Source organism: Phyllostomus discolor, chromosome 6, assembly GCF_004126475.2.
Source record: "Phyllostomus discolor isolate MPI-MPIP mPhyDis1 chromosome 6, mPhyDis1.pri.v3, whole genome shotgun sequence".
NCBI lineage: Eukaryota > Metazoa > Chordata > Mammalia > Chiroptera > Phyllostomidae > Phyllostomus > Phyllostomus discolor.
Window position 1 is genome coordinate 160,980,843 of NC_040908.2, and position 24,127 is coordinate 161,004,969.

Sequence of the window (24,127 nt, forward strand, 5' to 3'; positions counted from 1 at the left end):
GGGTTATGCAACCCAAACATGTACCCTGGCTGGGAATCGAACCTGGGACACTTTGGTTCCCAGCCCACACTCAATCCACTGAGCTACACCAGCCAGGGCTACACTTTAACTTTTTAAATTTAAACTTTATTGTATTTTTTCCCCATTACCATTTATTCCCCTTATATTCTCCTCCCCCCAGCATTCACCACACTGTCCATGTCCATGAGTTCTTTTCCTTTTCACTCAGTTCCTCCACCCCCTAACAACACCACCTCCACCACCACCACCACCCACCCACCCACCCCAGTAGCTGTCATCTGCTCTCCATCTATGAATCTGTCTCTGTTTTGCTTGTTTGTTCAGTTTGTTCATTAGATTCCACATACGAGTGAAATCATATGGTATTTGTCTTTCTCTGACTGGCTTATTTCACCTAGCATACTGTTTTCCAGGTCCATCCATGCTATTGCAAAAGGGTAAAATTTTCTTCTTTTTAAGGCTTAGTAGTTTTCCATTGTGTAAATGCCCAATGGTTGGTTTATCCACTCATCTGGTAATGGACACTCAGGCTGCTTCCATATCTTGGTGACTGTAAATAACGCAATGAACACAGGGACGCTTACATTCTTTTGAATTAGTGTCTTGGGTTCCTTCACATATATTCCCAGAAGTGCAATTTCTGGGTTAAAAGACAGATGCATTTTTAATATTTTTAGGTATCTCCATACTGCTTTCCATAGTGGCTGCACCAGTCTGCATTCCCACCTACAGTGCACTAGGGTCCCCTTTCTCCACAACCTCACCAGCACTTGTTGTTTGTTGATTTATTGATGGTAGCCATTCTGCCAGGTGTGAGATGGTATCTCATTGTCATTTGGATTTGCATTTCTCTGATGATGAGTGATGTTGAGTGTCTTTTCATGTGTTTGTTAGCCATCTGTATGTCTGCTTTGGAGAGGTGTCTGTTCAGGTCCTCTGCCCATTTTTTAATTGGGTTGTTTGGTTTTTTTGGTGTTGAGTTTTGTAGACTTTGGATATTAATCCCTTATCAGATGTATCAGTGAGTATGTTCTCCCATTCTGTGGGTTGTCTTTTTGTTTTGTTGATTTCCTTGCTGTGCAAAAACTTTTTAATTTGATGTAGTACCATTTTAAACACTTTTAAAAAAAAAACTTTATTCTTCCTTTGCTGATTGGATTACTAAAATTAACCTTATCATGTTGGTCCAGTTGCTTGTTTCATTATTTTTTCTAGTTATTGGCTGTGTTCCTTGATGCTAAGTTGAAATATATAGCATTCTTCTTAAAAATACGCTTTTAAGCATTTTTTAAAATGCCTCCCCCTCTTTAATTTTTTTAAAATTTTAAATTTATTTTTAGAAGAGAGAGGGAGAGAAACATCAATGTGTGGTTGCCTCTTGTGCACCCCCCCACCAGGGACCCAGCCCACAATCCAGGCATGTGGCCTGATCAGGAATCGAACCGGTGACCCTTTGGTTCACAGACTGGAGCTCAATCCACTGAGCTACACAGCCAGGGCACTTTTAAGCATTTTAAAGCATATTGTGTATGTTGTGCCTGACAGGAATCTACTTAATATCTGAGGGGGTCTGATTAATTCTCATATTCTCATTCCCTCCCCCCTATACATACATACATACATACATACATCATTCATAATAAAGGTTTTCCTCTTCATGAAAAATAGTTTCATATACACATATGTGTATATATGTGTGTGGTATGTATATATACAGGCAAGTTTAAAACCTGTTGAAATAATGACAGTGTGACTAGGAACCAGTAACTCAAAGTGGTGGCTGTTTTATAAACAATTAGATGTCGATGCTCAGATTTCTTTTTTCTCTGAGTTTTAGAATATGAAGCTAGTATTTCCATAGTATAACAGGCAGAAGTGTTTTGTACTAGGCAGATTTTTGTATAGAAAGCTTTATGTGGCTATTTTGTATAGCAAGTTTTTTATTTTGTTGCTGTTGTTATGTGGAAAATAGGGTATGTCTGCCAAAAATAAAAAGGCTTGTGTTCCTTTTGGAAAATTATGTGGAGAAAATGTACAGATAGCTGGCAATCAAATACCAAGGCAGTTCTTATTAAAACATAAATCCCAACCTGCCTTTATCATTAGAGCTAAAAAAATTTTGTGTGTGTGTGTCTAAAGAGTATTTCTAAAGAAATATTTTGGATTGCCTTGAGGATAACTTGGAGAATGTGGTTGAAATTTTGAACCCCTGTTGGGAGGTGAAGTAATTGTTCTTTGTGTAGATGTCTTATGCCAGAAGTTGGATACTACTTGAACAGCAGTTGTGCAGCTGTGAAGAGATTAAAACTGCATTATGGGTAATTCTATTTCAGTATCAGTCCCACTCTAATCCACCAGTTAAATGCTCTGGATCTACAGTTAGAGTTCAGGGTTTGAATTCAAGTTCTATCTTTTATTGCAAGTAATTCTAATACTTAGCATCTAGTGATTACTCAGTAAATGGTAGGTGTTAAGTTTATAAAATTTTGAAGAAATAGATACTCTCCAACCAAACTGAAATAATAAATATATTAATATAGTTTCCTGTTCCTACTACATTTATGTAACCCTATGGATATATATAACACAAATGGAAAGTTGCTTTGAAAAATAGTGTTTATTCATTCAACAAGTAATTACTGAGTATCCACTACAGTCCAGCACCATTCTAGGTGCTGAGTTGTATTGGTATTCAATTAAGTGCAATGAAGACATTAAAACAGTGTAATAATAATGTTTGATGAAGTTGGGGGTAGAGAAGTTAAGTTTCCATAAGATGGCAAGGGACGATCTTGAGAAGGTAACACTTGAGCTCAGGCCTGAATATACAGATAGATACCTGGATGAAGAACATTCCACAAAGAAGCAAAAAGCAAAAACTGAAAACACAAAAGCTTAGTTTGCCCACTGCCAGAGGATTTCATCATCATTGTGAAACTTTCAAGGATGTTAACAGAAATTTCAAGGTATGGAGCCTGGCTAGTTCCTTTTTACCTTGGCTTTGTTTTTATTCTGTTCTTTTGTTTTGAACCAAGGCACATATAATTCCAGTTTTAACCCTTGGATATGCCATCAGTTTTAGCTGAAACAACTCTCTTTCATAAACTAAATTATACTCTTCTGAAGTTGGCTTAAATGTAAGTTAAAAAATCTCACTTTCCCTGATTTCTCAATACTGCTGAGATTAGCTAATATTTCAGTATGGACTTTACTAATTATTTATGGAAAACAAAGTAGAGCTAGTTACAGAAATACACAGAGTAGTCTGATCAGGTTTCAGAAACTCAGGATTCTGTCATAATAATGCTTATGTCTCAAATGGCTGACAATACATTAGATAGGCATTTTATTTATCCTATTTCCTTCCTAGCCCTTTATCTTAAGGTAGCAGGAACCATATTATTTCTATCAGTGTGAGAATGATCTACTTGGGTATCTTGTTCTTTCTTAGTAATACCCCATATCCTTTAAATCATTTTTCTAGTTCAGACATCCGGAAGTACAGATATATCTCATATATGGCATATCTGGATTGACAAACAGCCTTAGAAAACCTTGATTATCAGCTCATTTCAGTTGTGGGGCATTTTGTAAATCAGATAAATGAGTACTTCTCTCTTTTACCTACAAAGAGATAACTTTATAATAGTTTGCCAATTACATTGTAAAACCATCTCTGACACAGTTGTAAGTTTATTGTTATATATAATAATTATTTTATATTGAAATCCTTTTCCATGCTAGAATCACTTGAAAGTTGTAGCAGAATGCCCTGGTATAAGAAAATTAACACAGAAGAAATCGAAGGTGTCCTGAGTGGGGAAACTTATATTCAGCTGATAAGAATCCAAAATCCTTAAGAGACATCCACCTCTACATGAGGCCCTGACATTATTTTCACACTCATATGATCCTGAGTGGACCAGAACCTCTGACAAAAAGAAATTGGCTTTGATTTAATATTCCCTGACCTTTTAAGTCCAAGAAAGATCAAGCTCCTCTGAATTAAAATTAGCCAGATTGATCTAACTGCGTCCAGGCAGAGTCCCCTTTAGCTTCAGTACAGTTAATTCCTTGCAGGTAACTGTGGTTTTAGCCTTCTGCCTGCCCATCTCATTAAACCTCGCTTGCTTCTTTGATCCTAATTAAATGCCCAACTCATGTCCTAACTTATTATTGGCTGTTTCTGCTTGTAATTTTGCCTCCGTGAGAATTTCTAAACTATATTCTTTATTGTAATTGGTACCTAAACTCCAGTGTCAGTTATCTATTGTTGTATAACGAACCATCCAAAAATTTAGTGGTTTAAAATACAGCAATTTGTTATTTTCTAGTTGAGCTATTATAACCTTGTTGGTCTTTTAGTCCAGACCTTTTCATGTCATGATGGTCTCAGGGCAGTGCTCCAAGGGCTGAAGCCAAAAGCTGCAAGGCATCTGGAAGCCCCCACCCACATAATGCAAGAGCAACATAAAAAATCAGTTGTGTCTATATATTAGCAACAAAAGATTGGAAGTATAAAATTAAAAAATAATAACATTAAAACAGTATCAAAAATACTGCTTAGGGCTGAACCTGATAAACATGAGTAAGACACATGGAAAAAGATAGAACACTGCTGAGTAAAATTAAAGACCTAAGTAAACAGAGCCATGTACCTTGTTCATGGGTTTGAAGATTCAATATTGTTAAATGTGTGTTAGGAAAGTTGGACTACTCTCATACACAATTTACAAAAAATAAAGTGGGTTAAAGATGGAAATGTAAGGCCTGAAACCATAAAGCTCCTAGAAGAAAACATAGGAAGTAAGTGACATCGATCTGAGTAATATCTTTTTGGATACATCCCCTCAAGCAAGGGAAACAAAAGCAAGCAAATGAGACTTCATCAAACTACAAAGCTTCTACACAGCAAAGGAAATCAACAAAACAAAAAGACAACTGATTGAAGGGAAGAATATGTTTGCAAATGATATGTCTAAAGGATTTATATCCAAAATACGTAAGAAATTTACACTACTCAGTAACAAAAAATAATCTGGTCAAAAAATGGTCAGAGAACATGAAAAAACATTTTCCCAGATAACACATTCAAACGTCCAACAGACATGAAAAGATGTTCAACATCTCTAATCATCAGAGAAATGCAAGTCAAACCACAATGAGATACTACCTCACACCAGTCAGAATGGCTGCTATCAGAAAGTCAACAAAGAACATTGGCAAGAATGTGGAGAAAAGGGACCTCTTGTGCACTATCGGTAGAACTGCAAACTGGTGTAGTCCCTAGAGAAAAAAGTATGGAGCTTCATCGATAAAAATAGATATACCATCTGACCAGCAATTCTATCTCTGGGCATTTACTCAAAGAAAATTAAAACACTAATTTAAAAAGATAAATGCACCCTTGTGTTCATTTCAGCATCATTTACAATAGGCAAGATATGGAAGCAATCTAGGTGTTCATTGACAGATTAATAAAAACAGAAGATGTGATACACATATATTCCTGCATACCATGGAATACTCTGCAGCATAAAAAAAGAATGAAATCTTTCCATTTGCAACAACATAGATCTAGAGGATATGCTAAATGAAATGAGGCAGAGAAAAGCAAATGTTACATGGTTTCACTTATATGTGGAATCTAAAAAATGACACACAAAAAAAACAGACTCATAGAAACAAAGACCAAAGAGACTTTATCAGAATGGAGGGGTTGGGGGGTGGGTGAAAAGAGGTAGGGGGATATAATCAGTAATATTGTAATGAGTTTATACAGTGACAGATGGTTACCAGAATTAGTGGGGTGATTACATTGTAAGGTATAAAAACATTGAGTCACTTTATTATACATCTGAAACTAATATAAGCAATATGATTATATAGCAACTATACTTAAATTTAAATTTTTTAATTAAATTTCTTTTTAAATTAAAATGTAATTTAAAAATGTAATTTTTCCCTATATTGGTCTATAAATGCAATTAAAATCCCAACAGGATTTTTTGTGGAGAGTTTTGACTTTGAAAACTTGAAAAGTTCTTGGGGACCCTTTGGAGTATACATACTACACTTTGAAAACCATTAGCTTACACTAATCAGGAATTCCACCTCTTTCTAAGAGTGGATTGATTCTTTAAGGAAAGAGGAAGAGATGAATAGATACTTGATGGCCATCACGACTACTACACGTGTGTATTCCATAATTAATCGTACCTGATTGAAGGACATTTGATATTTCAGTACTCTGGGATTGCAGATTTTTTTTAAAGCAAAAGGAGATTTAGAGTTCATGTGGAAAATAATACAATACTGAATAAATAGTAATACAAGGATAAATTCTGTTTTGTGTACTCAAAACTGTAAACCTATTTTGCCCAGCCCTCTAGTATACTGTTGTTTATTTGGTGATGTACTTGCCTCCCATTCTAGGGAATATAAAAAGCTCATACGTTTCCTGTTTCCTGAATTGCCCATTTCTTTCCACTTGTTTTCCCCATCTGTTTGCTTAACCTCTTAGAGATTTTCCTCCAGTTTCAGGTGTTCTCTAACTTTTTTAGAGTAAAGTACTAAAATGCTGATTGGGAGGTCTGTGTATACACAGATATTCTACTGAGTAGACATCTCTAGCTTACATGTCCAAAATGGGACACATATTCTCTACTATCCTCTTAAAACAAACAACAAAATCACCTCATCTTTTTCTGTGAATGCTCTCCCACTATCCATCCGATTGTTCAGGTCATAAATCTAGAAACCAGCTAAATCTGTGACACCTTTTTGTCCCCTTCCATTCCTTTATTTAAGTCATTCTTTAGTCCTATCTGGTTTTTCTCCTCATTATTTCCCATTATTTCCAATTCTTTTCATCTCTCATACTACTTATTCTCAATCAGCTGTTACTCATTGCCTCGTCTGTTGAAGTAGACTTTAAGCAGGTGTCCTTGAATCTACTTTTCCTACCTAAGTCATTCTCTCCCCTGCAACCAGAGTGAACATTAAAACCAAATCTGATCATGCCTTCTACTTAAATAAACTCCTCCCTGGCTTTCTGTGGCTACCCTTTTTTTAAGAATTTTTCCTGCCTCTTCAGCAACCTTGTAAATGACAGTTTCTGTCATGTTCTCTCTGCTCCAGTCATATTGGTCTTCTTTCATTTGTTGTCTAAAGGCAAGTGCATGCACTACACCTCCTTTCTCCTCTGTCACCCACCCATCTACTAAAGAGTCCAGCCATATTTATATTTATTCAAACTTAAATGTTAAATTTTGAGCTAATTGTTAGCTATAGAGAGTTTCAAAGAAAACATCCTTTCACTCTCAAACTTATGTCTGAGCAGTCTTTGAATGTATTAGAAACAGAATTTACTCACCAAATGCCTTCACTGTGAAAATAAATGGCATTAATTTGCGATTCTAATTTCTTCCCCTAAACCTTTAATATCTGTAGAAATTTGTAAATGCTTATTAATATTTTTATCCTTTACTTTCAGTGTTCCTGTAGCTGGTGTCTGCTGGAAATAAAATGAAAACATAAACGTAGTAAACAGAAGCAGATGACTAGAACAAAAAAAATTGAATTTGAGTACTAACACACATATACATACAAACTGTCTCGTTGATTTAAAAATGAATAAACCAGATTGGAATATATAAAAAATCAGCTTATGCTGGTCTCTAATTTAAAAAAAATACTCCTCCAGTTCTCTGTTTTGAAATACAAGAAAATACTATATGCAATCTTAGATTTAAAAATTCACTTTTATGGAGTAATTCTTGTGGTCTTTTAGGTCAGTATATTACAGAAATGGGGCTCCCTCTCTTGGCACTTGAACCTAAGCCTGGATGGAAATGAGCCAAATCTGAATGAAGCCCTGGGTCTCTTTTGTATGGTTAGGTGTGGCGTATAGAAAGAATATAGACTTTGGACTTAGATATATCTGGGTGCAAATTGCAGCTCTACAACTTATATGTGGTGAGCCTGGGGGAGTCAGTTACTACTTGCTCTCCTCATCTATGAAGATAATGATACTACTTGACAGGGTTATGAAGACTAAATTTAGAAAGATGAAAAATATACTGCCAAACACCCAGTATTTAAGATTTGTCCGTTTCTCAGTGGAAATGAAAATATTTAAATAGAGGTGAGAAGACCTTTACTCTAGCTGCTTCCCAACCAATCAACCAACCACTCCCTGTTTCGTCCAACATTCTGTGTTGGCTTTGTAATCTTGAACAAGTCATTTAATTTCTCTAAGCGTCAATTAGAAAAGTAGGGCAACCTGAAGGAGGACCAGATCATATTAGGATGACCCTTCTGCCTTCAAGTATTTTATCATGGTGAAGTGGCTATGATTTTTTGGAATTTAATGAGTTAGGTTGCTTTGAAAAAAGTATCTTTTGCTGTAGGATTGAGATAAATGACTCTTACGTTTCATCTTTTGCTACCTAGAAGAATTAGGATAAATATTACCTGTCAGTAGTGCTAACTAATATCTTTTTGTCTCAATTCATACTGTCAGCCACTCTTAATTTGCCCCTTCTTCCTCTTTCAAGAAAACATGGTTGTATTCACTATGCCTACATGTTGTTCAGAGAGTGGCTACCTGGTACCTTTTCCACCTAGACCACTGTGGCTTTTCTCTTTTCTTATTATATGTCAGGAAGTCTCTTCAGATCAACTGGTATTATGAGAAACAACTAGAAATGGCCTTATTAAAATATTATATTTATTCATTTATTCAAGGAAGGGAGAAAAAGGGAGAGACACATCAACATGTGATTGCCTCTCACGCACACCCTATTGGGGACCTGGCCTGCAGTCCAGGCATATGCCATGACTGGGAATCGAACTGGCAACTCTGGTGCTCAATCCACTGAGCCATACCAGCCAGAGCTAGAAATGGCCTTCTTGAAGTGTACCACATAGAAGAAACTTCGTGCTTACTGTCAAGAGTCATTCCTGTTTTAGCATGGATTAGTACTTCATTTGTTTTTATGAGTAATACTCCATTGTATGGGTACAGTACATTTATCTATTCATTGTTTGATAGACATTAGTTCCCACATTTTGGCTCTTGCAAATTGTACTGCTGTGAATTCATGTATACGTATTTGTTTGGATACCTGTTTTCATTTTGAGGGGTGTATACTTAGGAGTGGAATTCCTATGGTAATTCTGTTCATGTTTTTGAGAAACAGCCACCTGTTTTCCACAGTGACTGCACCATTTTACATTCAACCATCAATGTACAAGAATTTCAGTTTTTCCACATTGTCTCTAAACCTTATTTTTAAAATTACTATAGTCATCTTAATGAGTGTGAAGTGCTACTCTCATTGTGGTTTTGATTTGCATTTCACTAGTGACTTACATTGGACATCTTTTTCTGTACTTTTTGGCTATCTGTACTATCTTTGGAGAAATATCTAAGTCCTTTCGTCATTTTTTTAGGTGAATTCTTTATGTTGTGGAGAGAGTTCTTCATATATTCTTGATATTTAGACTCTTATGGCCTGCAAATATAATCTCCCATTCTATAGGTTTTTTAACACTTCCAGAGTTTTTAAGTGTTAGCTCTTACATTTAGGTCTTTGTTCCATTTTGAGTTAATTTTTATATATGGTAAAGGGTCCAGCATCTTTTTTTTTTTTTTACCATTTAGTATGCGTTGTATTACAATATAAAAACTACCCCCATGTATGGAATGTTAAGCTGACACCCAAGATGACCAAAGCCTCCCATATTCAATATCCCACCATTTTCTGGTTGTGCCAAAAAATAACCAGCAACTGACTTCACCTCTTTAAAAAAAAATTATTTACACTAAAAAAAGGGGGGGATGAGGTGAAATTATCTCCTTTTTCAAAATGGTTTTAGAGCTATTTAAAAAACTTGGATTGACAAAATAATTGATAAAAATATTCCTGGATTATACAAGAAGGGAGACAGGGACCACTAATAGGACATGGTGTATGGTACTAATCAGACTTGACTTCTTTTTTCTCTTGCTTCATCTAAGAGAACTCACCTTGTTTTTGGTTTCTCCATTTTCTGCATGTAAAACTTTTTAGGTTCTGGGTTAGCCTCTTTGCCCTGTGTTTGCCTCTTTTCCCTTTTGTTTGCTTTTTTTTTTATCTGCAGATTTATCCTGAGAAAAGTGCCATGTTGTATGGTCAGGTTGACTCTCATATACTGTGTACAATGAGTAGATAAAAGGATCAGTTTTAAATTTATCATTTTTAGGTGTTTGGAGACTCTTTTCTGTCACCTTTTTTGGCTTTGTTTCCACTTTTGCAGGAATAGGTTTAGCTGATATCCTCACTGATTTCCCCTGGGCTCCTCCTTCCCCACCCTCTCAGTGAAACTGACAGTCTTGGGCATCAAGGCATGGGGCACCCAGAGCTTCACAAACCTTGGCTGCCTGGTAGCTGCCACTTCTTCCACTGTCCAAGCTATCCCAACTTCATTCTTTGCATGTGAATATCCAGTTGTCTCAGAACCATTTAGATTTTTTTCTTTTATTTTTTTGTTTTGTTTTCTTGTGTGGTGATTACCAGAGGGAAAGTGGGGTGGGAAGAGGTAGGAAAGGGTAAAGGGGAAGCAAATGGTGATAGAAGGAGACTTGATTTGGGGTGGTGAACATATGATACAGTATGCAGAAGATAATGTATTTAGAAGTGTGTTCCTGAAACTTAAATAATCTTAATAACCAATGTCACCATAATAAGTAAATTAAAATAAAAACAACTAATTTTTATGCAACGTTGCTAAATAAGTGTGTTACCTTTAATAGGGTTTTTGTTGTTGTTGGGTTGTTCTTGTTTTTGTTTTTTTTCCATATTGCTCTGGCTAAAACTTCCAGTGCAATGAGGGCATCCTTGTCTTGTTCCTCATCTTAGGGTGAGAGCTTTCTGTATTTTGCCACTGAGTATGTTAGCTCTGGGTTTTTGTTAAATGCCCTTTATCAAGTTAAGGAAGTTCCATTCTGTTCCTAACTTATTATGTATTCTCACCATGAAAGTTTGTACATTTGTCATATGCTTTTCTACATCATTTGAGGTGGTCGTGGTTTTCTTTATTCAATTTATTTATTTATTTATTTATTTTCGGTACTGAAACCCGGGAAAGAACCATCTTCAGTTTATGAATGTGTGGTACATGACATTTCTTGATTTTCGTATGTTGTACCACCCTCAAAATCCTGGGATGCATCATGCTTGGTCACAGTGTTTAACATGCTACATAATCTTAATTTGATTCTGGATTCAGTTTCCAAGGAACATATAGCTTACTTATGGTACCTTTGTCTGGCTTTGGTATCAGAGTAATAGTGGCCTTATAGAATGAGGTGACATTCCCTCTTCCTGTTTGTTTGGGGTTTTTCTTTAAGAGTTTTAGAAGGATTATTGTTAATTCTTTTTTAAATATTTAGTATTCACTAGTGAAACCATCTGCTTCTGGACTTTTATATCCTTTGGGAGGTATTTGATTAATACTAAAGTCAGTGTCTTCACTTGTTACAAGTAAATATAGATTCTCTGTTTCTTGAGTTAGTATGTGTATGTGTAAGAATTCGTTTACTTTGTGTAGGTTATCTAATTTGTTGGTATGCAGTTTTTCATTGTGTTCTGTTATAATCTTTTTTATTTCTGTAAAGTCAGTGATAATGTCCCCAGTTTTATTTCTAATTTTAGTAATTAGAATCTTCTTTTGTTTTCCCTTAGTCTAGCTAAAGTTTTGTCAATTTCATTGATCTTTTTAAAGAGCCAGCTTTTGGTTCTATTGAGTTTTCCCTATTGGTTTTCTATTTTCTTAATTTCATTTATCTCTGCTTTCTGTCCTTTCTTCTAGTAGCTTTGGGTTTAGTTGGCTCCTTCCCATTTTAAGGTGTAAAGTTAGGTTATTGTTAAACATGATTTTTTTTTCTATTTTAATGTAGGCATTATGTCTAAATATTCCTCTGAGCACTCCTATCATTGCAGTACATAGTTAGAGTATGTTGTGTTTTTATTTTCATTCATTCATCTTTAAGTATTTTCTAATTTCCCTTATGATTTCTTCTTTAACTCATTGATTGTTTAAGAGTGTGTTAATTTCCACATACTTGTGAATTTTCTAGTTTTCTTTATGGTACTGATTTCTAGTTTCATTTCATTGTGATCAGAGAACAGACTTTATATATCAGTCTCTTAAAATTTGAGGCTTCTTTTGTACTAACACATGATCTGGAGAATCTTCTGTGTGAACTTGAGAAGATTGTTTCCTGCTATTTGGGGGCATGAAGTATTCTTTATATGTGTGGCCTAAGTTTTCTATAGATTTGCTCGAGTCCTCTGTTTCCTAATGGAATTTCTGATTATTCTGTTCGCTAAAGTAAGGTATTGAAGTGTCCAACTAATTTTAGTACTGCCTGTTTCTCCATTCAATTCTGTTGTTTTTCATTTCATTTGTTAGGTATGTATGGGTTTATAATTCTTATATCCTGATTTATTGGCCCTTATAACAGTTTTTTAAATCTTCACCCAAGGATATGTTTTTAAGTGATTTTAGAGAGAGGAAGTGGGTGGAGGGGCAGAAAGAAACACTGATGGATTGCTTCCCATACGCGTGCCCCACCACCCCAGGATCGAACCCACAACCTTTTGGTGTACAGGATGACACTCCAACCAACTGAGCCACCTGGCCGGGGCATCCTACACCAGTTCTTGACTTGAACTCTACTTTGTCTGATACCAGTAGAGCTACTTGCAGGGTGTAGAATTGTCCCCCTTCATCCCCCTCACCCCCCAAAAAAGAAATGTTGAGTACCTGTGAATATGACATTATTTGAAAATAGGATCTTTGCAGTAAATAAGTCTTTGTTGTAATTTCATATGCAGCCCTAGTAAACGGAACACAAATGTTGGTACCAGAGGTGGAGTGTTGCTATAACAAAGTACCTAAAAATGTGGAAATGGTTTTGGTTAATGGCTAGTAGTGTCTGGGAGAATTCTGAGGCACTTAGTCAATAAAAAGCAACCTAGATTGCCTTAGGAGACAGTTGGCAGAAATAATGGGTGTTAAAGGTGATTTGGGGAGGCCATAGAGGAAAATGATGAACATGTTGTTGGAAAATGGGGGAAAGAAAGGGGATCCTTGTTACAGAGCCGCAAGAACTATGTTCTGTTCGGGGCATAGTAGAACTTCTAAGTAGTGAACTTGCATTTACCTGAGAAAATTTCCAAGCAAAGTGTGGAGAGTGCAGCCTGGTTATACCAAAATTTGAGAGGGAAGAGATAAATTCGAAAACAAACTGTTAAGTAAAAACAAATCAGCATCTGGTATCTTTCTATACAGTATTGTGTGCCCATTAACATATATTGTTACATGTTTTATATATTTGTCTTTTAAGTCATGTAGGGGGGAAAGAAAGGAGTTAAATGCCAAATGTACAATAATACTGTTTCATGTTTACCTGTGTAATTACCTTTACAGCTGTATTTCCTCATAAGGCTTTGAGTTACTGTGTCATGTCCTTTTATTTCAGCCTGGAGGACTCCCGATAGCAGTTCTTGTAGAGCAGGTTTACTAGCAACAAACTCCACTTTTATCTGGGAATGTTTTAATTTCTCATTTTTTAAATTTAGTCCTTTACCTGGCAATCATCAGTTTGATCTCTGTATCTGTGTCTGTTTTTGTGTAGTTTCTGTTCTCTGGATTCCACATATAAGTGTAGTCATAAGGTTTTTATCTTTTCCTGTCTTTCTGTTTCATGTAGCATAGTAACCTCTGGGTCCATCCATGCTGTCACAAATGGTAAACTTTTATTCTTTTTATTCCCAAGTAAGATTTCATTGTATATATGTACCACCATTTTTTATCCACTTGTCTATTGGTGGGCACTTAGGTTGCTCCCATCCCTTGGCTGTTGTAAATAATACTACAGTGAACACACGAGTGTATATATTCTTTCAAATTAATGTTTCAGGTTTCTACAGAGACACCCAGAAGTGGAATTGTTGGCTTATGAGGAAATGCCATAGTTGAGGGAACTTTATACTCCATAGTGCCTACACCAATGATGCATTCCCACCAACAGTGTACTAGGGTTCCCTTTTCTCCACATCCTCTCCGACACTTGTTTGTTCATTTGTTTATGATGGCCATTCTGACAGGTGTGAAATATCTTAGGGTATTTTTCATTTGCGTTTCTATGATGATTTGTGACACTGAGCATCTATTTATATGTCTGTTGGCCGTCTGTATGTGTTAGGAGAAGTGTCTGTTCAGGTCCTCTATATAGTATTTAATTGGATTTATTTTGGGGGAATGTTGAGCTGTATGAGTTCTTTATAAATTTTGGGTATTAACCCTCTGTCATTGGCGAATATTTTCTTTCTTTCAATAGGTTGTCTTTTCATTTTGTTGATGATTTCCTTTGTTGTGCGAAAACATTTTAGTTTGACATAGGCCCATTTGTTTGTTTTTCTTTTGTTTCCCTAACCTGAGGAGATACATCAGAAAAATACAGCTAAGGGAAATGTCAGAGATTTTGCTGCCCATTTTTTCTTCTAGGAGATTTATGTTTTCAAATCTTACATTTAAGTCTTGAATCCATTTTGAATTGTTGTACATGATGTAAGATGGTTGTCTAGATTTATTTTTTTATATGTATCTGTCCAATTTTCCTAATACCATTTATTGAATAGATGGTCTTTATCCCATTATATGTTCTTGCCTCCATTGTCTCCTATTAATTGACTATGTAGGAATGAGTTTACTTCTGGGCTGTCTATTCAGTTCCACTGAACTTTGTCTATTTTTATGCCAGTACACTGTACCATGCACTTTTTATTACTATAACTTTGTAGTGTAGTTTGATAACAGGTAGCATGATACCTTCAACTTTATTCTTGTTTCTCAAGATTGTTGCTATTTGGTGTCTTTTGTGGTTCCATATAAATTTTTGGATTATTTGTTCTAGTTCTACCCAAAATGCTATTGGTATTTTTTTTTTAAGATTTTATTTATTTATTTTTTAGGAAGGTGGGGGGGAGAGAGAGAGAGACAGACAGACAGACATGTCTCTCTCTTCAAAACTGTCATTTACACAAGACATTATTTTATATCCCGATAGTTTACTGGATTCACTTATCAGTTCTAGTAATTTTTTTTTGGTTGAATCATCAGGATTCTCTCAATATAGTATCATGTCTTGTGTAAATGACAGTTTTACTTCTTTTCCAATTTGGATGCCTTTTATTTCTTCTTGTCTGTCTGACTAGGACTTCCCAGTACTATGTTTAATAAAAGGTGAAAGTGGACATCCCTCCCTGCCTTGTTCCTGATAAGGGAAACACTTTCAGTTTTTCCACCTTGAGTATCATATCAGCTGAGGGTTTGTCATTTATGGCTTGTAGTATATGGAAATATGTTCCCTCTGTTCCCACTTTGCTTGAGAGGTTTTTTTTTTATCATAAATGGGTGTTGGATTTTTGTCAAATGCTTTTTTGACATCTGTTGATACAATCATGTGGTTTTTATTCTTCCATTTGGTTTATGTGGTGTGTCACTTTAATTGATTTGCAGGTATTGAACCAACTTTGCATCCCAGGAATAAATCCCACTTGATCATGCTGTGTGAATTTTTTTAATGAATTGCTGGATTTGGTTTGCTAATATTTAGTTAAGGATTTTAGCATCTATGCTCATCAGGGATATTGGTCTAATTTTCTTTATTTGTGATGCCTTTATTTGGTTTCAGAATCAGGATAATGCTGGCCTTATAATAAAACAAGCTTGGAAGTCTTCTCTTCCATAAAACTTTCTGTAATGGTTTGAGGATTGGTGTTGATTCTTTTCTGAATGTTTGATAAAAGTCACCTATGAAGCCGTCCAGTAGAGGACTTTTGTTTGATGGGAGTTTTTTGATTACTGCTTCAATTTCAGTGGTTGTAATCAGTGTGTTCAGATTTTCTGTTTCTTCCTGATTCAGTCTTGAAGGAGTATATGTTTCTAGGAATTAATCCATTTCTTCTAGATTGTCCAGTTTGTTGGCATATTATTTGTAGTATTTTCCTATGATGTTTTGAATTTCTGTGGTGTCAGTTGTCACTTTTCTTTCATTTTGGCTTTATTTATTTGGATCTTCTCTCATTTTTTCCTTGATGAGTCTGGTTAAATGTTTATCAACCTTTATCTTTTCAAAGAACCAGCTCTTGGTTTCATTGATCCTTTTTTTTTTTTTTTTTAAGACTCGTGTATTTTCTCTGATCTTTATTATTTCCTTCTTTCTGCTCACTTTGGGCTTTGCTGTTTTTTCCTAGTTCCTTTAGGTGTAAATTTAGATTGTTTGAGATTTTTCCTATTTCTTGAGGTAGGTCTGTATTGGTATAAATTTCCCTCTTAGAATTTCTTTTGCTATGTCCCATAGATTTGAAGTTGTTGTGTTTTAATTTGTCTCAAGGTTTCTTTTGTGATTTTTTTTTTTGCCCTTGATCTCATTGTTAACCAATTCACTGTGTAGTAACATGTTACTTAGCCTCTGTGTGTATGTGTGGTTTTCTTTTTTTTTTTTTCTTGTAATGATTTCTAGTTTCATACCATTGTGGTCGGAGAATATGTTGTATATGATTTTGATCTTTTTACATTTGAGACTTGTTTAGTAGCCTAACATGAGGTCTGTCTCAGGAAATGTTCCATGTGCACTTGAGAAGAATGTGTATTCTGCTTTGTGGTGATATGCTCTAAAAATATCAATTAAACCTATCTGGTCTAATGTGTAATTTAAGGCTGTTGTTTCCTTGTTGATGTTGTGTCTGTGAGCTCTATCCATTGATGTCAATGGGGTATCAAAATTTTATATTATGGCTGTATTACTTTTTGATCTCTTTTAGTTATGTCCATCAAGATTTACTTTATATATTTAGGTACTCCAGTGTTGGGTGTATAAATGTTTACAAGGGTTATATATCCTCTTGTTGGATTGATTCCATTATTGTTATGGAATGTCCTTTGCCTATTATTATTATTTGGCTTTTATTTTAAAGTCTATTTTGTCAGATATAAGTATTGTTGCCCACACTTTTCTTTGTTTGTTTCCATTTGCATGAAATATCTTTTTCCATCCCTTTAGTTTTAGTCTGTGTGTCTTTTCTACAAGTGGGTCTCTTATAGAAAGCATTTATATGAGTCTTTTTTCCTATTTATTCAGCTAACTTACGTCTTTTGATTGGAACATTTATTTAATCTATTTACATTTAAAGTGATTGTTGATAGATATGTATTTATTGCCATTTTATTCATATTTCTTCCCCCCCCCCCCCCCCCCCAATCCTAAATAGTCTCTACATTTCTTATAATACGGGTTTGGTGATGATGACCTCCTTTTAGCTTGTTCTTATCTGGGAAGCTCTTTATTTCTTCTTCAATTTGAAATGATAGCCTTGCTGGGTAGAGTAGTTTGGGTTGTAGGTTCTTGATTTTCATCATTTTGAATATTTCTTGTCAATTTCTTTTGGCCTTTCTGTTGACAGATCAGCCATCAGCCTTATGGGAGCTCCCTTGTAGGCAACTAACTTTTTTTCCTTGCTGTTTTAAAGCTTCTCTCTTTGTCTTAACCTTTGCCATTTTAATTATGATGTGTCTTGGTGTGAGCCTCTTTGGGTTCATCTGCTCTTCATGGACTGTATGTCTTTTTCCTTCACCAGGTTAAGGAAGTTTTCAGTCATTATTTCTTCTTCAATTAGGTTTTCAATCCTTCATTCTCTCCTTGCAGTATTCCTGTGATATGGGTGTTGTTATGCTTGGCATTGTCCCAGAGGTCCCTTAAACCATCCTCATGTTTAAATTTTTCTTTTTGCTTCGGTGATTGAGTGTTTTCTGCTACCTTGTCTTCTAAGTCACTGATACGATTCTCTGTGCTGTTCATTTTTTCTAGTGCATTCTTCGTTTCAGTTATTATATTTTCTGTTTCTCACTGGTTTTTGTTTTTTGTTTTGCTTTTATGGTGTCTGTCCTTTTTTATGTTATTGAAGTTCTCACTAAGTTTCTTTGATCATCTTTATCACCATTATTGTGAACTCTGTATCTGGAACATTGCTTGCCTCCATTTCATTCATTCCTTTTCTGAAGATTTCTCCTGTTCTTTCATTTGTGGCATGTTTGTCTCCCCATTTGTGGCTGCCCCTTTGTGTTTGTTTCTATGTATTAGATCAGCTATAACCCCTAGTCTTTGTGGGATGGTCTTACACAGTAGGTGTCCTGTGGGGCCCAGTGGTACAAGTTTCCCTGGTAACCTGAGCTGGTGCTTTGTGTGTCCTTCGTGTGCATTATGTGTGCCCCCCTGTGATATTTGAGCTTTGGTTGCTGTTAGCATGTCCTTGGGTAGAGAGACTCTCAGGCTGGCTGGCTGTGAGGATTGGTCATGACTACAGTGTACGAGATGCTGTGAGAGAGCTGATTCCACAAAGCAGAATTTGCCCCAGCACAGTCAGGAGCCTGCCGAGACCTCCATCTGGGCGTGCAGCTTGTGGTGCTAATTAGGTGGTGCTCTGTTGTGTAGTCTGAGGTCAGTCCCCAGGTATGTTTGTTCTAGGACCTCTTGGGAGGAACCCCTGTGCAGGTTGTCATCAGATGCTACCTGTGATCATCCCTAGGCTGCATACTAGCAGCTACAAAGTGATCCTCGGTTGGTAGCTGCCTCTGCTATGCCTGCATGTGAATTGAAAGCTCCTAGCTTTGTATGAGACTGGCTGCCACCAGTACCAGGTCTGGGAAAGGTGAGCCAAAGGCGCAGGACACTTACTATACCTGTCAACTTCCCATTAGGCTCGGCCACTGAAAGAGCCTGAGACAATACATGAGTTGTGTGAGGCAAGTTCTTAGGGAGTCACCAGGAAAATAGTGTTCACCCGGTTAATAAAGATTCGGACTTGGTGTCAGTGTTGGGTTTGAGGCCCCTCAGCAGAAGTCTCAAGGTCTATCAAAGCCAGCCTCTACCTGCCTGAAACCTGTGGACCTTAGCTTTGGGGTCTCAGGAAGTCATCAGGGTGGACCAGTAGAGTTCATCAGACTATAAAGCAGGTTAAGACTTGGCAGTAGGGAGGGAAGGCTCAGTGCAGGAAGGTGGCTTTTACCCTACTTCTGCACTACTCAGATTCTCCCTGTGTGTCTCCATCATCCCTTGACCCCACCCAGATCTCCCTAAAGAGTTTTTAAAGAAAGTGTACAATGCAGCCTTAGGCTCGTTGCTACTGGCAAATCTCACAGCTGTGGGTAAGCTGGGCAGGGTGGAACAAGTGCAGCTCCCCAGCTTAACACTGTGTACCGGCCGGGTCCCATCTGAGGTCAGTGATGCTGGTCAGGCACATGGGGTAAACAGCCCTCACCCTAAAGCCACATAGCTCAATCTCTCCATGTGTCTCTGGTATCCCCATGAACTTGCCCAGAATTCCTTGAGGATTTTTTAAGAAAAACTGTAATGTAGGCCCAGGCTGATTGCCACTAGTAACACCTACAGCCATGCACAAGTTGGGTAAGGCAGGGCCTTGGAGCTGTCAGGCTGGAGCTAGTGTAGCTCCCCTGGCTAATGCCATTTGTGGGGAATGCCCAACCCAGGAACGATGGCATTGGTGGGCTGTGCTGGTAAGGGATTCAACGTAGGGACATTGGAAGCTATCTTCCAGCTCTTTCCCTGGAGCCACACAACTCAGTCTCTCCATGTATGACTCTGATACCCTCTGAGCTGCCCTCCTGCTGCTAGACCCCAGGGTGAATGCCTGCAAACAAAAGTTTGTTCTCTGTCCTTTTAACAACACGGCTGGGTTTCCAGAAGCCTTCTACTTCACCCAGGCTGATGGGATCCGGGCTGATTTTCACAACCATATGTTATGTGGGCTCCTCTTCCTGGCATTGGTACTTTAGGCTGGGGAGCCCAGCTTGTGATTGAGACCCTTTGCTACTGGATTCTCAACCACATGTGGATGCAGGGCCAGCTGTTCTGTGTCTCTACTCTTCCAGTTTCAATGTGGCCTCTCTATATCCTTGGTTAAAAAGACTAGTCTTCAGATGATTTTCCAGGTTGACTGTCCATAATTCACTTGTAATTTTGATGTGCACATGTGAGGAGGTGAGTATAGCTTCCACCTACTTTTCATCTTGGGAAACATCAAAATTAATGAATTTTTGTGCAGCCATTTTTAATATTGAAGATGGAAGAAAATACACATTATTGGCATATTATGCTGTATTTCAAGAAAGGTAAAAATGCAACTGAAATGCAAAAAGATGTATGTAGTACATGGAGAAGCTGCTATGACTGATCAAACATGTCAAAAGTAGCTTGTGAAGTTTCTTGGTACTATTGACATTTTGACCAAACAATTTTTTGCCATGGGGCTGTCATATGCACTGGAAGATGTTTAGCAGCACCCTGGCCTCTGCCCACTAGAAGGCAGTAGTGGGAGATAGCTGACACAACTCAAAATATCCATATCAGTAAAGTTGCTGGTGAAAATGAAAAATGTGTTTTTCGTTTATGGAAGAAAAATGGGCGTTTTGGCCAACCCAGCAGCTCAGTTGTTGTTTAGAGCATTGTCCTCGTATGCCAAGAATTGAGGGTTCCATCCCTGGGCAGGGCACATAAAACAAAAACAACTAATAAATGCATAAATAAGTGGAATATCATATCAATGTCCCTCTCTTTTTCTCAAATCAATCAATAAAAAGTGTGTGTAATGTTTTTTTAAATATATCTTATTGATTATGCTATTACAGTTGTCCCATTTTCCCTTCTTCACTCCCCTCTACCCTGCATACCCCCTCCCACCCACATTCACCCCCTTTAGTTCATGTCCATGTGTCATACTTATAAGTTCATTAGCTTCCACATTTCTCATATTATTCTTACCCTCTTCCTATTTTCTACCTACAATCTGTGCTACTTATTCTCTGTACCTTTTCCCCCTCTCTCCTCCTCCCACTCCCCTGTTGCTAACCCTCCATGTGATCTCCATTTCTGTGGTTCTATTCCTGTTCTAGTTGTTTGTTTTTGTTTTAGGTGTATTTGTTAATAATTGTGAGTTTGATGTCATTTTACTATACATGTTTTTTATCTTCTGTTTCTTAGGTAAATCCCTTTAACATTTCATATAATAAGGGCTTGGTGATGATGAACTCCTTTAACTTGACCTTATCTAAGAAGCACTTTATCTGCCCTTCCACGCTAAATGAAAGCTTTGCTGGATAGAGCAATCTGGGATGTAGGTCCTTGCCTTTCATGACTTGGAATACTTCTTTCCAGCTCCTTCTTGCCTGCAAGGTCTCTTTTGAGAAATCAGCTGACAGTCTGATGGAAACTCCTTTGTAGGTGACTGTCCCCTTATGTATCTCTTGCTGCTCCTAGGATTCTCTTCTTCATTTTAATCTTGGCTAATGTAATTATGATATGCCTTGGTGTGTTCCTCCTTGGGTACAACTTCTTTGGGACTCTCTGAGCTTCCAGAACTTCCTAGAAGTCTATTTCTTTTGCCACATTGGGGAAGTTCTCCTTTATTATTTGTTCAAATAACTTTTCCACTTGTTACTCTTCCTGGAGGTTCCTAAGCCTCTCAATTTTTTGAATTCTTGTTTCTTCATTCTTTTCTGGTAGGATGTTTTTTCCTTCTGGTTCACTCCATTGATTTGAGTCCCAGTTTCCTTCCCAACACTATCGGTTCCCTGTACATTTTTCCTTTACTTCACTTAGCATAGCCTTCTTTTTTTTTTTTTTTCCATCTAATTTGTGGCCAAATTCAAACAATTGTGTGAGCATCCTGATTACCAGTGTTTTGAACTGTGCATCTGATAGGTTGGCTATCTCTTCATCGCTTAGTTGTATTTTTTCTGGAGCTTTGATCTGTTCTTTTCCTTTGGACCATTTTGTCGTCTTGATGTGCCTGTTATGTAGTGAGGGGCGGAGCCTTAGGTGTTCACCAGGGTAGAGCCACCCATGTTGCTGGGTTGTGTGGGGCAGGGGTCTGAGAGAGAACAATGGGGCTTGCTCCGCTCTCTGCCAGATTTCAGTCACTTCCCTCGCTTCCCTCCAAGCAAATTGGGCCCTTCTGGCGCCAATTTCCCCGGTGGGTGGGTTTGTGTACATTCTAGGACCCTGTGGGTCTTTCCAACAACTGTCCTCTGAGGTTGGGAGTTTCTCCTGGCACCTCAACCCCCACAGGTGTTTTCAATTGGTGTTTTGAGGCTTTATTTCCTGGCCCCAGGACCCTGGGTTGTGTAGTCTGTCTCACTCCCCGGTTTTGCCTGGTTTATCTGCCTGTGAATATGGTGCCAGCTGTGCTGTGTCCCTCCACAGTCTGCTACCTCGCTGGGTCTATACACTGCAGCCTTGCACGCCTGGGATCCCCTTGTGTGCCTGGGGTCTGCAAGCCTCTGCTTTTTTTGCTGCAAACCCCTCTCCTCCTGGCTCCTAACTCCACCCCTCCTACAAGTCTGGATGAGTGTGTCTACTTTAACTCCTTGGTTGTCAGACTTCCATACAGTTCAGTTTTCTGTCAGTACTGGTTGTTTTTTGTTTCTAAATTGTTGTCCTTATTTTGGTTGTGCAAGGAGGCACAATGTCTACCTACACCTCCATGTTAGCCCTCTTTTTATTGTTGTTTGTTTTTTTTAAGAAACATCTTCCTCCTTCATTTAATTCTTTGTCATTGGTTTTCTATAGCTCTTTGAGCATATTTTTAAAGACCATATTCTTTGTCTTATGTGGTCTCTGTTTCCTTCAGTTCAAATGTCTTGATTAACTTGCCTCTTTCTTGATTCATTGTTTACTTGGTTGCTACAAACCTTTTGACTATTTCCCAGTTAGGCTTTTTTTCTTTCCCCCAGTTTTTAAAAAGATTTTATTTATTTAGTTTTAGGGAAAGGGAGGGGAAAGTGAAAGAGGGAAACACCAGTGTGTGGTTGCCTCTCACACTCCTCCAACTGGGGACCTGGCCCGCAACCCAGGCACATGCCCTGGCTGGGAATCAAACCAGTGACCCACCCTTGAGTTTGCAAGCTAGTGCTCAATCCACTGAGCCACACCTGCTAGGGCTATTTCCCAGAGTTTTTATAAAGTTGATTCTGGCCAGGATTGTGTGTGTGTGTGTGTGTATCTGTTAAAGAACATTTTTGCTGATGTCACTCCCTGACCGTGCTGCTTCTTTTTTTTTTTTAAGACTGGAGTTTTGGGGAGTGGGTATTAAATGGTATTTAATAAGATGGGCTATTATGCTTTATTTATGAGGATAAGCAGTTCTCATCAGATTGCTATCATTTGTGTCCAGTGGATAAGATCCACAGTATAAGAAGGGATTAGCATACAGTCCTTTCATCATGAAGAAGAAAAGAGCTATATTGAGTACAGGAAGGTTATGGAGTGGATGTAAAAGTCCCAAGTAGTTGGGTTGAGTAAAAGAATTTTCTCCCACTAATTTAACGTTGTAATACTTGATAGTGAGTGTTCAGTGTTTCCCTTTGAAAAAATTCTGTAATGCAGCCATGATCTATATTTCAAAGCCCTTGACTAGTCTTAAGACATGGTTTTTAGATCTAGGTCTGTTTAGCTAGCTTTGTGATCTCAAGCAAGTTATCTTCTTTGCCTTTAAGTTACTTTATGAGTAAAGCTCATTGGATTGTACTTAGAACTAGATAGTCTTTAGGATAAAGCCACACGTGAGATATTTGGGTATTAAATAGATGCGGATTTTTTCATAAGTGTGATTGTAGTTTTATAGGATATATTCCTAGTAGTTGAAATAAATGTGAAAAGGTGTGTACATTTAAATTTTGGTATTACCAAATTGTCCTTGTTAGAGGTTTTCCCATTGCACATGTGGCCATGTGTATTAGAGTGTTGTTTTCCTATAGCCTTGCTAATAGACAGTGTGTTTTCAAGCATTTGGATCGTTGCCAGAATGATAGGGTAACAGTAGTATCACACTATCATTTTCATTTCTCTTGTTAAGAGTAGATTGAGCTTTGGTATTGTCCATATTTTTGAAAGTCATGTTTTACTGAGCTTTCATTTTTCTATTTGGGTTGTTAGACTTCAATTATAATGCAACTTGCCATGCAGAAAATTATTTTA

At 37.3% G+C, this 24,127-nt stretch overlaps 1 protein-coding gene across 2 annotated transcripts in view; it reads left to right on the forward strand.

Moving 5' to 3' along the window:
* The window catches only part of ZFP91 (ZFP91 zinc finger protein, atypical E3 ubiquitin ligase), a 42,035-nt gene that overhangs the window by 4,497 nt on the left and 13,411 nt on the right, over nucleotides 1-24,127 (forward strand). The window lies entirely within an intron of this gene.